At 37.1% G+C, this 15,542-nt stretch overlaps 1 protein-coding gene across 8 annotated transcripts in view; it reads left to right on the top strand.

The window, feature by feature from the left end:
* LOC132650979 (cytochrome P450 3A1-like) overlaps positions 1 to 15,542 on the top strand; it is an 800,659-nt gene that overhangs the window by 83,929 nt on the left and 701,188 nt on the right. The window lies entirely within an intron of this gene.

Below are 15,542 nucleotides of genomic sequence, written 5' to 3' on the forward strand. Positions count from 1 at the left end.
TGGCAAGGGTGAGTTTTCTCTGCCTGACATCATCTGGAGACTGTCTTTAGACATAGATGCCACCAACCAAATTTGATACATGGCCTTTGACACAGATCCCTGATAACTTTCCCCTACCTTTAAATATAGGATAATTAGGTTCCATGTTCTTGTTAATATTATAGGAATGTGCTTTTTAATGCAAATCAAGCATCCTTGAAGTGCCCAGTTTTAAACAATTATCTACACCTATCCTTAGAGCATCCCAGTCACTCCCCAAGGGGTACATACCCTCTGTTTTCTAGAATTAAAGTTGAACTTACTTTCTGAGGTGGTTCCCAGAGTGTTCTGATCACTGTTATGCTTGTGGGTCTTCCAAGCTTTATACCTCATCTTCTGCCCCTCATGCGTTTCTGGGTTGGTGGGAAACAGCCATCCAGACAGCAAGAGAATCACATTCTCTGAAATGCTTGTGATAAAATGTTTCAGACTTCATAGCATTTCAAATTTCACGTTTCTGGATGTGAGATGGTAAATCAAAGAGTGTCTTGGGGTCGGATTCTTTAAAATGAGTTATACGTAGTGTTTATTTCACAGTAAGGTTGAAGGCAATCGTCATGGTATAAAATCTTCTGAGGTGAGTACAGTGGCCAATGGAGAAAAAATAAGAGCAGCAATTTTATTTCCCTGTTTTTAAAGGGATGGGTGGATAATGTATGGGTGGATGACAAAGGAGAGGAAATCCACTTTTGAATGGACTAGGGAAAGTGTTTGAGAAGAAGATGGAGGGAGGATGGGACCAATAGGAGTTGAGGGAGTAAGCTTCAATCAGCATATATAATGAATAAATTTTGAAAAATAAAAACAATAAAATAAAAAATAGTACTAAAAACAAAACAAGAGAGCAAAATTTTGAGTCAGTTTGAGTAACCACCCTCCCTCAAAGAAATGAAAGAAGATATATAGAAAGAAAAGAAAAATAGAATCTTTGTCTTTGCCACCTTTCTTCCCTGTGGGCTCGCTTGATAATCATTATCCAATGGAGACCATGCTTCTCTCTCTCTGAAGTTTATGTTACCATAGAAGTAGGATTCAAACCTGGACCTAATGGCAGAGGTTCCTAGTTAACATATCAAATCAAACCTACCTGCCATTTTCTCCCAGTAATCCTTCAGTCCTTCCATGTTATCTGGTCCTCCAGGCTAGTACAGCCCATGCAATACCCTGAATTCTCCTTCCCAGGGCCTGAGCTAACCTCACCCCCCCTCTTATCCATCTATAGGCAAACTATTTTGGCTACTTGTCCCTGTCAAGAGCCATGCAGGAGCAACAGCAAAACAGCTGTAGAACTCATGGAATGTGGCTCCCCTGTTAGCATAGTCACAATGAGTTTGTTTTGGAGAAGCATAATCCCAAGAACTGATTTTCCTGAGGACTTTGTGTTCTCATGTAGCATATCTCTACTCGTTGTTCTTATGATGCCCATATTCCTCATAACATGAGTTGTATGAAAACTCTAAGGAGGCTTCTAGCCCCTCACTGGGCAATATCACTGGCATTTAAAATTAACAATGCTTGACCTCTTTTCACATGTTTACTGGAGCAGATTAATGAATTAACCAGTGCCCTTGAAAGGAGCCATAGATATAGATTGTTAGCAATGACCATTACACTTAGAAAAAGTTTGGAAAATTAGATTGTTTAACATGGTCAGGGAAGATGTTATTGCTAATGGCTCTGATGTAAAAAAATCTTAGAGAACAATTTAAAGTTAAGAAAAGTACACTCTTAATAGTAAAGCCATGGATGTTTTAAGGTTGATGACTGGAAACAATAGCCCAAGGTAGCATTGACTGTCTGGGCACCCTCAAACTGGGTCTAAAACTGAGACAGCAGTTGATTCCTCTATATTTGTTTTTCCCCTCAGCTTCTTGATATGATTTAATAAAAATGATTAATGAGTAGATGCACACCCCTTAAAGATTTAAAGTACCGGTGCCAGTACCATGCCTTTTTTTATTACTGTTGCGCTATAGTACTACTTGAGATCTCAGATAAAGATACCGCCAGAAAATCGTTTATTGTACAGGCATTTTTTTAAATCAGTTCTGGGTTTTTTGTTTTTCCATATGAAACTGAGAATTGTTCTTTCAAGGTCTGTAATGAATTGTGCTTGTGTTTTGATTGGAATTGTATTGAGCCTTTAGATCTCTTTTGATAGAGTGGCCATCCTATGTTAATCCTACCAATCCTGGAGTATGGGAGATCTTCTGATATCTTCCTTGAAGTTCTTTTTTTTTTTCATACAAGTCATTCACTTGCTTGATTAGAGTCACACCAAGGTACTTTATGTTATTTGTGGCTTTTGTGGAGGGGTTTTGTTTCCCTAATTTCTTTTTGAGCCCATTTGTCTTCTATATACAAGAGGGCTTCAGTTTTTTTTTAAATTTAATTTTGTATCCAGTCATTTTGCTGAAGTTGTTTATCAGCTGTAGGAGTTCCCTGGTTGAATTTTTAGTGTTATTCATGTATACTATCACATCATCTGCAAAACAAGCTGGATTGGATGTGGAGAAAAGTGAACCCTCCTCCATTGCTGGTGGTAATATAACCTTGTACAACCACTTTGGAAATCAATCTGGTGCTTTTTCAGAAAATATGAATAGTGCTACTAGAATATTCAGTTATACCAATCATGGGCATATATTCAGAAGATTATAAACCATACAACAAGGACATTTGCTCACCTATACTCATAACAGCTTTATTGATAATAGCCAGAATCTGGAAACAACTTAGATGTCCCCAAACCGAGGAATGGACATAGAAATTGTGGCACATTTATACAATGCAATACTATTTAGCGATTAAAAACAAGGAAATCAGCAGGCAAATAGATACAACTAGAAAAGATCACTCTGAGTGAGGTAGCCAGAAGCAGAAAGACACTCATGGTATATACTCACTTATATGTGGATATATTAGTCAAATAATGTAGGATTAAAATACTAAAAACTATAGTCCTAAAGGATCTAAACAACAGGAAGAACCCTAGGGAAGATGCTTAATCCTCATTTAGAAGAACAAAAATGGGATAGACATCAGTAATGGGAGAAGACAGGGAACAAGGCAGGAACCTACCGCAGAGGGCCTCTGAAAGAATCTATCTAGCAGATAATTGAAGCAGATGATTAGACTCATTGCCAAATTTTGGGCAGAGAGCATGGAATAATATGGAAGATTCAGGAGATAGAAAGACCTGGATGGGGGAGGCCCTCCACACGGAGGCCAATTGAGCCAAATATATGGGCCCTGGGAGTCCTGTTCCAACCAAGGACCATGCATGAAGAACATCTACAAACCCTGCTCAGATGTAGCCCATAAGTATCTCAGTTTCCATGTGAGTTCCCTATTAAGGGTAACAGAGGCTGTCTCTGACATGAATTCAGTGGAAGACTCCTTGATCACCTACTCCTGGAAGGTGCAGCCTTGCCAGGCCAAGGAGGAAGAAGGTGCAGTCATTCTTTGTCAGACTTGATAAGATAGGCTAGCATAAGATTGTAGGGAAGTAGGACTTCCCCTATTAGTGGAATAGGAGAGACGGCATAGGTGTAGAAGAGGGAGGTAGGTTGTAACTGGTTGAAGATGAGGGAGGGGCTTACAGCCAGAAAACAAAGTGAATAAATTGTAATAATCAATAAAAAAGAAAAAAATGAGTTTTTTTTTTCCTGAAATGGTTGGACTCAGGCAACTGTCTCTTAAAAACAACTAGAAAGAATAGTATTTCATCGCTTCACATTTTCCTTTTTCCTGTAATACTATATATAATAAATACCCTTGATAAAATTCAGTGGTTTGTTATATATTCCTAGTATTATAATATAAAATATTTTACAAATCAAATTTTGATATGTTAAGTGTGTAAAAATAGTTTATGAAAAAGTGGCTTGAATTTTCAAAAGAGCAAAGAATGATGACTCAAAACTCAGGAGAGTGAAAATGGAAGGAAAATTGATGGAAGAATAAATAATATATAAATAAATTAATATCTCTTACACAGTAATTATAACATTTTGGTTATTGAGATTTAAAAAATATACACAGAATATTTCTCAAATAAACAATGTAAGCTATTATTAATAGCTCTTATGCATGCACCCCAAAGTGTTTCTTTATATTATTCCTCTTGTCACTGAAATGTGTTCTTTGACAAGTCATGCCACTACACCCTGATGTTCAGGCTCTAATACTGACCATTCAATTCTTACTTCAGGGTACTGACTGCTTATAGCCCAGTTAGGAGTGAAGTCAGACAATGTTTGATTTCTGTGTCTAGCTAAGGTCACAATTTTTGATGATACATTTTTAGTTCATCCACAATTTCAAAGTAAAATGATTGACTTTCTTGAAATGTTAAATGTTCTCTCTCACACACATACACACACACAGGCATGCATAATGCATGATACATGCAATAGGAGTTATTGGCAACAGAAGACTTGAAATTGAAAGAGCCAAAAGAGGGCTGGATGGGAGGTTTTGTAGGAAGGACAGAGATGTGAGAAATATTGTGATTATATTAAAATCTAAAAAAAGTACGTGTTTTCCATGAATAAAGAAATTGAATAATGTAATATTTTGCACTGATGTGATTCAGGACAATCAAGTCTATTCTATCTTAGCACACAGTTAGCTGTGTTTCAGTAAACATGAGGATAGATGTGTGCTGGACCTGCCCAAGTGGTCTGTTGTTTTCATATGGATAATGGTGGAACTCCTCATTCAGAGTGTACAGTATATATTCTCTTTTAAATTGATCTAAGAATTTTAGGTATTTTTGTGTGAGAACTGTATAAAATAAAGATCCCCTAAACTTCTTCCTTGGTTCACTTTCTTCTACTGTCTCCTTCCATCTTTTTACACAGAGATACTATCTAACCTGGATGGTAAAGAGTGTTCAGTACATGCAGCAGAAGAATGGACATTTTTGTCTAGTCCATTATGTTAGTTCCTATCTTTCTATTGGAGAATTGAACAACCAAGTTCAGAATTTTCAATGAACAATGTTTATTATTTCCCTTTATTTTGAAGTTATGGTGTGGGGGTTTGCCTCTTTTTATTTGATGCTAGGGATTATTCATTTTTTGTCTTTTATTGGATGTGATTAACATTTTTAGATAGGAGTTTTGCTTTGATTGGCTTCTGTAGTGAAGGAGTTTTACAGAAATACTGCCCATATTTGGTTTTATTGTACAATATATTTTTATTCACCATTTATTATTGAAAGTTTACTGGATATAGTAATAAGGATCCCTTAAAGATTATATACAATCTGTCTCAGCCATTCTAGGTTTAGAATTTCTCTTGAGAGATCAGGAGTTACTCTAATGAGCCTGAATTTATATGTGACTTAGTCTTTTCACTTGCAACTTTTAATATACTTTCTTTGTTTAATATACTTTTCTTTACATTTAGGGTTTTGATTTTATGTGCTGAGCACAATTTCTTTTCTGGTATGCTTTGTTGTTCTATATACTTTTTGTACTTTTATAGGCTACCCCTTCTTCATTAGGTTAAGGATACATTCTTCTATTATTTTGCTGAAAATATTTTCTAGGATTTTGATGTGAGTTTTGTCTTCTTTTTCCATTTCTATTATTCAGAAGTTACTTTTTTGCACTTTTTAGATTTTATGGATCTTTTGTACATGGCTATTTAACATTTCTTTTGACATTTTTGTTGTTTTTCTTCTTTTTCTTATTCTTCTTCTTCCTCTTCTCATCCTTCTCCTCCTCCTGCTTCTCTTCTTTCTCAAACTCCTCCTTCTATTATTTTTTAAAATAATTTATTTAATTTTATTTTATGTGCATTGGTGTTAAGGTGTCAGACCACCTGGACAGCTTATGGACAGTTGTTAGCTGCTATGTGGGTGCTGGGAGTTAAACCTGGATCCAATGGAAGTAGAGACAGTGCTTTTAACCACTGAGCCATCTCTCAAGCTCCCATATACTATTATTTTCCTGAAAATATTTCTGGGATTTTGATGTGAGTTTTGGCTTCTTCCTCTATTTATATTATTCATAAATTACTTTTTTGCACTTTTTAGATATTCTGTATCTTTTTGAATGGCTATTTAACATTTCTTTTGATGAAATTATCCAGATGTTTTTGTTTTTCTTCTCCTAGTTCATAATCATCTTGATCTTCATTTCCTTGTCCTTCTTCTCCTCCTGTTTTCCTTCTTTCTCCTCCTCCTCCTTTTTTTCTTTCTCTTCATTCTCCTCATTCTCCTCTTCCTTTTTGTCTTTTCAACATAGTCAATTTAGTCATATATTCACTCTGATTAAAGTTTTCCCTTCCTCTAATCCTGGCAACTCTTTTCCATCTTCCCTTCTAGCCTGTCTAAATTCACCATTATATAAAACAAGGAGGGCTATAATGTATAATAAGAAAATAAAATAGCAAAAAGACAAAAGCAAACACATGTGAGTAGGGAAAACAAAAAGAAAAAGAACCCAAGTTGGGAAATGATGCAGACTTGTTCATACATGCAGGAATCTCATAAAATATTAAACTTGAAACAATGGTATACACACAGAGGAGATGTAGCTTTAAAAGTAGAAAAAAAATCTTCAACAAATTAAAATGAGAACTTTGATTAAAAAAATTAAATGCATGCCACAATTCTAGGACATGAGAATCCAAACTTGCCAGTGAGGGAAATTTTTGGCCATCTACCTTTTGGAATGTACTCTTAAAAATACAATTAAGAGTAGTCCCTTGGATAAAATTAGTGTCCCTTGGAGAAAACTATATTTTAATTTGCAATCACTTATCAATTAGAGATAGGGCTAGGGACAACATTAAAGGCCTTGTGCATGCTGCCTCAGTCTCTCACAGTTCTTCAGTCCTCTTAATTTATAGTGTTTTGTTCTTTGATATCCTCTATCCTTTCTGGCTCTTACACTCTTCTGGCTGAATTATTGAAGCGCCTTGAGGGCATAGTGTGAGGTCTCTCACTGATTTTCTATTTTCTTTATGGGTCTCTGAATTTGTTTCCATCAGCTGCAGTAGGATGATGATGGATGAACAAGATGCTGGTCTATGAGTATAGCAGAATGGTGGCAAGGATCATTTTGTTACTTTTAGTAGAATGTAGTATTTGCTTTTTCCCTAGAACCATGGGCTATGTAATTTCTTTTTCTTGATCAATTAACCAGTGTCAGGTGTGGATTTTAAATCAAACTATAGATTGGTTATTTACTCCTACAACTGTTGCACTAATATTGTCTTACAGGTAGGACATTGTTATAGTTCAAATGTTTGGTAGCTGGGTTAGTATTTATATTTCATCTCTTGTAGTTGCAGAATACTTCCCATATCAAAGTTGCTAGAATGGAAGTGTGAAGGATATATGTAGGCACAAGCTCTATTTATTTATGTTCAATGATTTGTGTAAGTGTTGTCTTAAGTAATAGGACATTCCAGTCATTTTGTGGAGAGCAACCTATAGTCTTGACAAAAGCCTGTTTTGTTTTGGCATTACAATCACACTACTTTGACCAATACCTCAGTAAAATATAACCGATTACTAGTACTGGATACTTTATTTAGTGACAAGAGATTTCCAGTTGGGATTTTCCTGTTATGTGGGGATTTCATTTATATTGGCTTCTTACATGTATATATTTTAGAAAGTTTCTATTGCATTAGGTTTCTACAGTACCAAACAAAGGACCCTTAATTTTACCTGTCTCTTCTTGTGTTACCTTTTCATTGCCCTTTTCCTTCCAAAATCCCCTTCAATTGTATCCTTTTAGCCCACCTTCAATTTGTAACTACCTATTTTATTTCCCATTCCTAGGGAGAAATCTCTGCCTCCCTCTTATACCCAGTCCTTAATCTGTATTTGTCCCCTGTGACATTATATTTAATTGCTTGCATATCATATGTCTTAAAACTAATATTTATGTATGAGCAAATTCATACCATGTATGACTTTTGGGGTCTAGGTTCTCTCATTCTCAGTTTCCTGCAAAGGTGCCTTTACCTTCAAGTATCATGATTTGATTTTTTAAATGTCTGAGTAATATTTGACTATGTAAATATTATGTAAATGTACTTGTACTCTATATTCCTTTTATAACAAAGCTAGAAATACACACTGAAAAAATGATATAATATTCACAAATGGTGCCAGCTAAACTAGATGTATGTAGATATGTAGAAACATAGGAACAGAGCCCTGTTTTCACTCAAAACTCACCTCCAAATGGGTTAAAACCTCAGCAAAGTTCATGTGCAGTTAAGGTATTTGAAGAGAAACTGAATAATAGCCTTGAATCCATTCACTCAGATAAAAACTTTCTGAATAGAATAGCATTTTTCTTGGCTTGAGTTTCTTTTCTATGTCTTAGACTGTGTAGGTGAGGCTTAACTCTGGAGTTTTTGTTTAACTTCCTCATTTTTTCATTTCTATTTTTATCTAGTTTGCAATTTTAGTGTGTCTTTTTCTACTGTGATATCTTGAACTGTTTTCATCATTGTATTCCACTCTTTGTGTTTTCACAGGCATCATTAAGATTTTTTCCATATCCACTGTAATGTCCTTGAGCATATTCATGTTTTGAAGTCTTTGTCTTCTACTTTGACTCTATTGCATTTTGAAGGGTCTATTCTAGTAGGTAGGGCTCCTGAATTTGCTGGAGTCATATTGTCTTTAGTGTTAATAATTTTGGTTTTGCACTGTGTTTAATTATCATGGACTGGGAACATTGTGATTTTAGGTGTTCATATTTGGAGTTGACATTGGTAAGTTTGTGGTGTTTTGTTTCTTGATTTCTGTTGCCTGCTTTGGATCTTAGGAAAGTGTGTTGGTTGTAGGTTGCCCTTTTAGGAGTGCTTCTAAGACCATGCCAGGTGTGGCCACTGTGGATACTGGGAAGCACTTGTTTCTAGATACTTGGGATGATACTAAAGAATGGGAATTGGCTAAAGGGGAGGTTGTTAAGGAAATGCTCAGGTAGGAACAATCTGGGTCTACCAAAAGGTATGGCAGAGTTCTTATTGTTTAGATGTAGGGTGGAAGACAATCTCCATTAAAATGGTGTGCTGCAGTGCTGTGGATGAGATTAAAGAGATTGCACTGGACTACAGAAAAGACAGTAAGAATAACTCACCGTGTCCAGCCTTATTTTGTCTACCCATATCCTAGGTAGATAGTTCTTTTATTTATTGCTTTTTGACACAAGTGTGTGGGAGTGGACTAGAAGAGTGGAATGAACCTGTCCTCAGAAGGGAGGAACTCTGGATTCACTGAAGCATTTGGCACAGTGTCTAGAGAATGGGAATAGAGTTGTAGACATTTCCATGGAAATTGTCTTTTACAGATTTGGAAATGAGACTAAGGAATCTTCAGTGAAGGCCAGGAAGGAAAGGGCAGCTGCCTTAGCTGATACTTCAGTGGTGCTATCAGAGGGTTCCTAAGTAGAGAGTGTCTCCAGATATTGGTGGTTAACACAGAGGAATGGAAATGGACTAGAGGAGAGTCTGATAGTCAACAGGGAAGAGGAAACTAGAGAATTACAAGTGATTCTCTGTGTAAAAAGTAAAGATGAACACTCCAAGGTAGTGTTGAAAGGAAAATATTTATTCTAGATATGAAAAAGACTAAAGCCATAGGCATCTGGAAAATTTTAGAGCAGGGAGAGAATGTAGTGAACTAAACAAGATCATTAGGCTGAATTCGATCAGGTGATGAAAATGTGACAAGGAGAGAAAGAGAGAGTGAGAAGCAACAGGAGAAAGGGCTAAGAGAAAGGGATCTAAGAGGACTAATAGAGACCCATGGGGTACAAAATCAAAATGGCAAGCCTAAATAGGATTGAAAAACTGAGGGGGAAGATAAGCCCATGGACTGGAGAAATTTATATTAGGGGGAGGATTGAGAAGATCTGATAAGAATCAAAAGGTCAGCATGGACTTTGTAACAGGTGCTTGAAATTCTGAGAGAGTTTGTAAGTTAAAATGTGCTTTTTATGCTAATATGTACCCCAAGTTAGCAATTTGTATCAGTTTCTTTTGGACCTGACACCTGGGGTCCTGATGGACAAAAATCAGAGAGATGCTAGAGACCCTTGCATGAAGATAATTACTTCTAATTGTTTTGCTTTCTGTCTCTTTGTTGTGGAATTAAGTCCATTATAGTGAGTTATTACTGAAAGATATATACTGCTTCTTTAGATTTTGTTGCCTTTTGGTTTGATACCAGTTTTTAGAGAAATATAAATGATAATATTTTTCTATCAAACCACACTCAGAGCCATTTAATTTTATTTTAAATACCAAATACATGTCAAAAAGTGCAACGGTATTTCTATCCCCCCTTTCTTTCATAAGACTCCCTGCACTCTGCTCAAAGTTGGGCTATGCATCTTGGCATCTGCTTTATATCCTCTAGGATGGAGTCTTTCAGAGGTCCTCTGTGGTAGGATCCTGTCCTGAGCCCTTTTTTCTCCCTCTTCTGTTGACCATCCTTTTTGCCTTTCTGAAAGAGGATTGAGCATCTTACCAAGAGTCATCCTTCTTTATTAGCTTCTTTAGGTGTACAGATTTTAGTATGTCTATCCTATATTATATGTCTAATATCAACTTATGAGTGAGTATATACCCTGTGTGTCTTTCTGCTTCTGGGATACCTCACTCAGGAAATCAATCTGGTGATTTCTCACACAATTAGGAATAGTGTTACTGCAAGATCTGACTATACCACTCCTAAGCATATATCCAAAATATGGTCAAGTATACAAGGAAATTTGCTCAAGTATGTTTGTAGCAGCTTTTTTTGTAATAGTCAGAAGCTGGAAACAACACAGATGTCCCTCAGTTGAGGAATGGATACAAAAACTGTGGTATATTTACACAGTGGAATACTACTCACCAATTTAAAATGAGGAAATCATGAAATTTGCAGGTAAATGGTTGGAACTGGAAAAGATCATCCTGAATGAGGTATCCCAGAAGCAGAAAGACACACAGGGTATATAATCACCCATAAATAAATTAAGAAAAAAGAAAAAAAAAAACAAGAGCAAAGGTTTGAAAAATATAATCTATAGGCTCATTCATTCCAATGTCACTAGGGAGAGGCCCTGCTGGACAAGGGTAGTTAGTGTGGCCTTATTGTAGCTGGTGTGACCTTGTTGGAAGAAGTGTGTCACTGGAGTTCTACTCCCTGGTTTTATAAGTCCATGGCAGAGCCTTTCTCTCCCTGCTCTCCATCCTCTCCCCTTCCTTCTCCAACCTCTCTCTATTTTTCACCTGTGCATCCAGATTAGACCTGTCAGCAACTTTCTAGCCCCATACCTGCCTGTATGCTACAATACTTCCTGACATGATGATAGTGAAAAATCTTTTAATATCCAACATGTTTTTATCAGAAAAGTTTCAAAAGGTGTAAGGCTAGAGGGTACATCTCTCAACACAATAAAAGCTATAGATAAGAAACCTGCATCCAACATCATCCCTAATGGAGAAAAGGTTTAGTCAAGTTTACTCAAGTCAGAAGTTACTCATCTGTGTGCACTATCCCTACTCCTTTCCAATATTTTGCACAAAGTACTAACTAAAGCAATAAAGAAAGATAAGTAATGGATTATAAAAATGGAAAGTAGAGTTCAAACTACCATTATTTGCAGATGATGTAATAATATGCATTAGAATTCCTCAAAATTCTATCACAAAAATTTATGAAATACTTAACAAATACAGCTATGTGACAGGATACAGAATCAACTTGCACAAATCTATTTCCTTTGGTATGCACCAACAGCAAATATTTAAAATAGATTTTGGACACACTCCATTCAGAAATGTTTGAAGGAAAGTAAAATATCTAGTAATAAACAGATGAAAGAAAAAATAAACCTACAATGAGAACTTCAAACACTTAAAGAAATCAAGAAAGACACTGGAAAATGAAGAGGCATCCCATTTTCCTGGGTTGTTAAAAATAAAATTTGGGGAGGAGACCAGAGAGGGGAACACAGCTTGGATACAAATTCAATAAATTGAATTAAATGCTAATAATAAAGTTAAAAAAGAAGTAGTGTCTGATAATAGTGCTCCAATGTGCCATGTGTTTCCACCTCCCTCCCCCTGGGCTGTCTCAGAACTTCCTGGGGAATAGTTACTGCAGTTTCTTTATTCCAGCTTGAAGTCACAGAAAAAAAATCTCATTGCATTTTCTAAAATTTCTCTTTAATTATTAATATTCTTGGCAACCTTTCATCTGAAGGACAGATTGTTCACTCCCCTGCAGGTTGTTCAGCTATCCAGCTTGATACCAGGAGGAAAAGTGGAAGTGCCTACTCTGTGCTAGAACACAGAAGGTACTCTAGGGGAGAACTGGCACTTATGATACTGAAATACAAATCTCTACAGATCTGAAAATGGTTTGGTCCTGAAATGGAAGCCTGAGCTAGGAATCACTAAGCCCTATCCTTTCAGCACACCCTAAGGGAGGTGCTCATGTCGCTCAAGACTCACTGTCTAATCAAGATGCTGAGGCCATCCCACCAGTCAGAAGAAGAGTTCTTCCTGCCGCCATGGTGCTTGTTCGTGCTGTAGCTGAGCAGGCTTGAATGGATCACTGCTGTGTGCAGTGAGGGGATATTAGGGGAGTTCCAAAGTCACAACATGGTGAGTGTGAGGCCGCTGCCCCCAACCTGGTGGAGCAGGAGCCTTAAGAGCAGGACCTACATGTAGGGTCCTTTTTGGGGCTGTGTGAGAACCGGCAGCCAGAAGCATCCACAGGAGCGATCCCTTGTCCTAGCCGTGAACACAGTGGGATCATCTGAATATCTGCCCTGTATTGGGTTAGGGGTGAAGCCGAGAAATCTCACCTCAGGCACAGAAGGTAAAATGAAAGTTTTATTTTCTGAGCTCAGGGAAGCGGCCAGATCAGGATCTGAACTGTGCCCGAGGGTAAGCGTTATTGTATATTTAAAGGGTTAAATCTACAGGGTGAGGGGCCCTTGGTGAGTGTTGGGGTCATCGACTCAAATTTTAACATTGTGGGTTAAGCAATGGTGCTTCTGTTGGCAGCTGTGCTCATCCAGGACACCTGGCATCAAGGCCTTTAACTGTTTTCTAAAAATCCAAGGTCCTTAATTTATATCCCTTTACATTTGCTGCAGAACTCAACGTGATAAGGCAACAAAGAACTGGGTCCTCTGTTAGTAAGGTCTTTGTAGGCAATATATTTTTACTATTTAGGCACCTCCGTTAAGGTAACAGTAAGTTTAATGAATTAACAGATACTTAGTAAAATGTTTAAGGCACCATGTGGGAGACGGCTCTTCAAGCTTGGGAATGTGAAGCTAGTTCGACATTGCTAGCAAAATGGGGAAGCAAAATGTAAGAGTTGCTTGGAGGAGGCTGTGCTCTGGAGGCTGTCTTCCTTACACACTATGGAACTGCATGTTCACAAAGCATTTGCAGTAGAGATTTGAAGGAAGAAATGTCCTTTGCAGGATGCAAACTCGGAGAGGCCTAGTTTCTTTAGTATCTTCTAAAAGTTCTGCCAGTGGCATTTAACATGTAGATGTAAGATTCATTTGGAGTAAATCTGTGGAGGTTGTAAATAACATGTGTTGAGTAGCACTTCCCTGTAAAGCTGTGATGTAAACAGGTAGAATTGTTGATGTAAGGGATTTACTAGTGTTTAGGAGACAGGAAGTCACACCAAGTAGAGTTTATCTAAAGAATCTTTTAAAACAGACCTGCCAACCAAATCTGTTAGAGATTAAGATGCTAGGAAACAAATGTTTTCCACGAGTATTGTCAACAGTTTGTTTCCAATACATAACCAAGCCCTGATTCATAGCAACCATTGGCCATCTCCATGTCAAAGGAAAGGTGTATAACAAGCTGCTTAATGGGCCATTACAGAAGTACAGCCAACATTAAAGCCAGAAGTGCCATAAAGTTGAAGTTTACTTCTTGAGAAAAACATAGTTCTGGCACATGGGCAAGACATCTTATGATAATCATTTGAACAGGGTAAACACTGTTGTGTTGTAGTCTAGCCCAATCAAACAAGGCTTTCCTTGAGGTCCTTATGTATGGAGAATGACATAACTGCTTCTCATACTCCTTAAATATGCTTGTTAGAGCCAGAACAGCGTAGGGCCTAGGCCTTGGGAGATTTTCCTAAGATTCTAAGGTATTGATAATAAAACAGAGCTCATTTTTCTAAAGCCAGGTATATTCCTGGGTGAGTTGCCAGTCCGGGTCATTTGAGGAGGGGTTGCTTCAGATCTGAGAAGCTAACTCTTCCCAACACATGTAGCTATACTTATCAGTTCCAAGGCCACTCTGGTCTTGGTAAATAATGTTCTGCTTGTGTAACATTGTTTTATTAGACTCCTAAAGATTTTATCCTAGTCTATGAGAGTTTCTGATAAATTCATAGATGTCTCCTGTTTCCTTCCATCTCTCCCCTGGAAGTAGGATACAAGATGTTATTCCTCTTAAGAAGCTTATTTAGGATAAGACATAGCTCGTTCAAGACCTTCCCACCCAGGTTTATACGTTCTACCTTCTACTTTTCCTGTCATTTGAAACCTCTGAGACCATTCACTTATGGTCCTGTCAGTGAAGATTGGCTTGCTTTAATTAGGCAAGGGTGGTACTTAAATAATTCTAGGAATATCTTTGCTGTGTAAATTTCCCATCTGCCTCAGTGGCTAGACTTGAAAACTCTAGCCCATATTGAAATTGTTTAACATATAACCTGGGGCCTGAGTTTAAAAGAGACTTAAGGATGACTGCATAACAAATTCAAAATCTTGCCTAAGATGTCTTCTCTTTTAGCATTAATCAGAGCTGGGTACATGCTACAATTATAGAGAATTTTCTTGCTTAACATTTTAGTTGTTTGTGCAGTGATTTCTCTCTGGGAAGGCATATTACATTTAAAACAACTGCACCTTCTGCCTTTTGAAAAAAATATATCTGAGATAAGCTGTGTTGCCTCAGGTCACATTGATTGAAGTGTTTTGTTCCACAGAAAATGACTTTCCCTTCCTCTCGATTAAACTTCCTAAATTCTTAAGTTAAAGGCTGTACCACATTAGAGTTTTTAAATTACTCATTTAAGTCATTTAGTGACTTAATTGTAGTAACAGTTGTAGTAACATTGTAGTAACAGTTTAAAGGATTTGTGTGCAAAGCCTGGGTTTGGCCTTCAGAGTAGAAAAAGAGGATAATTTGTCTGTATATTCTGCAGAGTGAAACAGGGTAGACAGTAGCTAGCTCACAGACAAAAGTTTAAGTGATTCAGTGGCGGTCACCACCATTGTGAAGAAAACCCTAATGGAGGTAATGTGAGGGATTTTGGAATTATCCAGCATGTATTAATTCAAGCATATAAATGAAGACAGACAAGATTAGTGTATATACAATTTAGGGAGGTTAGGTTGAACCAATGAATACTGAATTTCCAATTAAGGGACTGTTCTTTAATACACTGGAGATATGAGCAATCCTTATTGACATAATTA

This window comes from Meriones unguiculatus (assembly GCF_030254825.1).
Source record: "Meriones unguiculatus strain TT.TT164.6M chromosome 13 unlocalized genomic scaffold, Bangor_MerUng_6.1 Chr13_unordered_Scaffold_37, whole genome shotgun sequence".
Lineage (NCBI taxonomy): Eukaryota > Metazoa > Chordata > Mammalia > Rodentia > Muridae > Meriones > Meriones unguiculatus.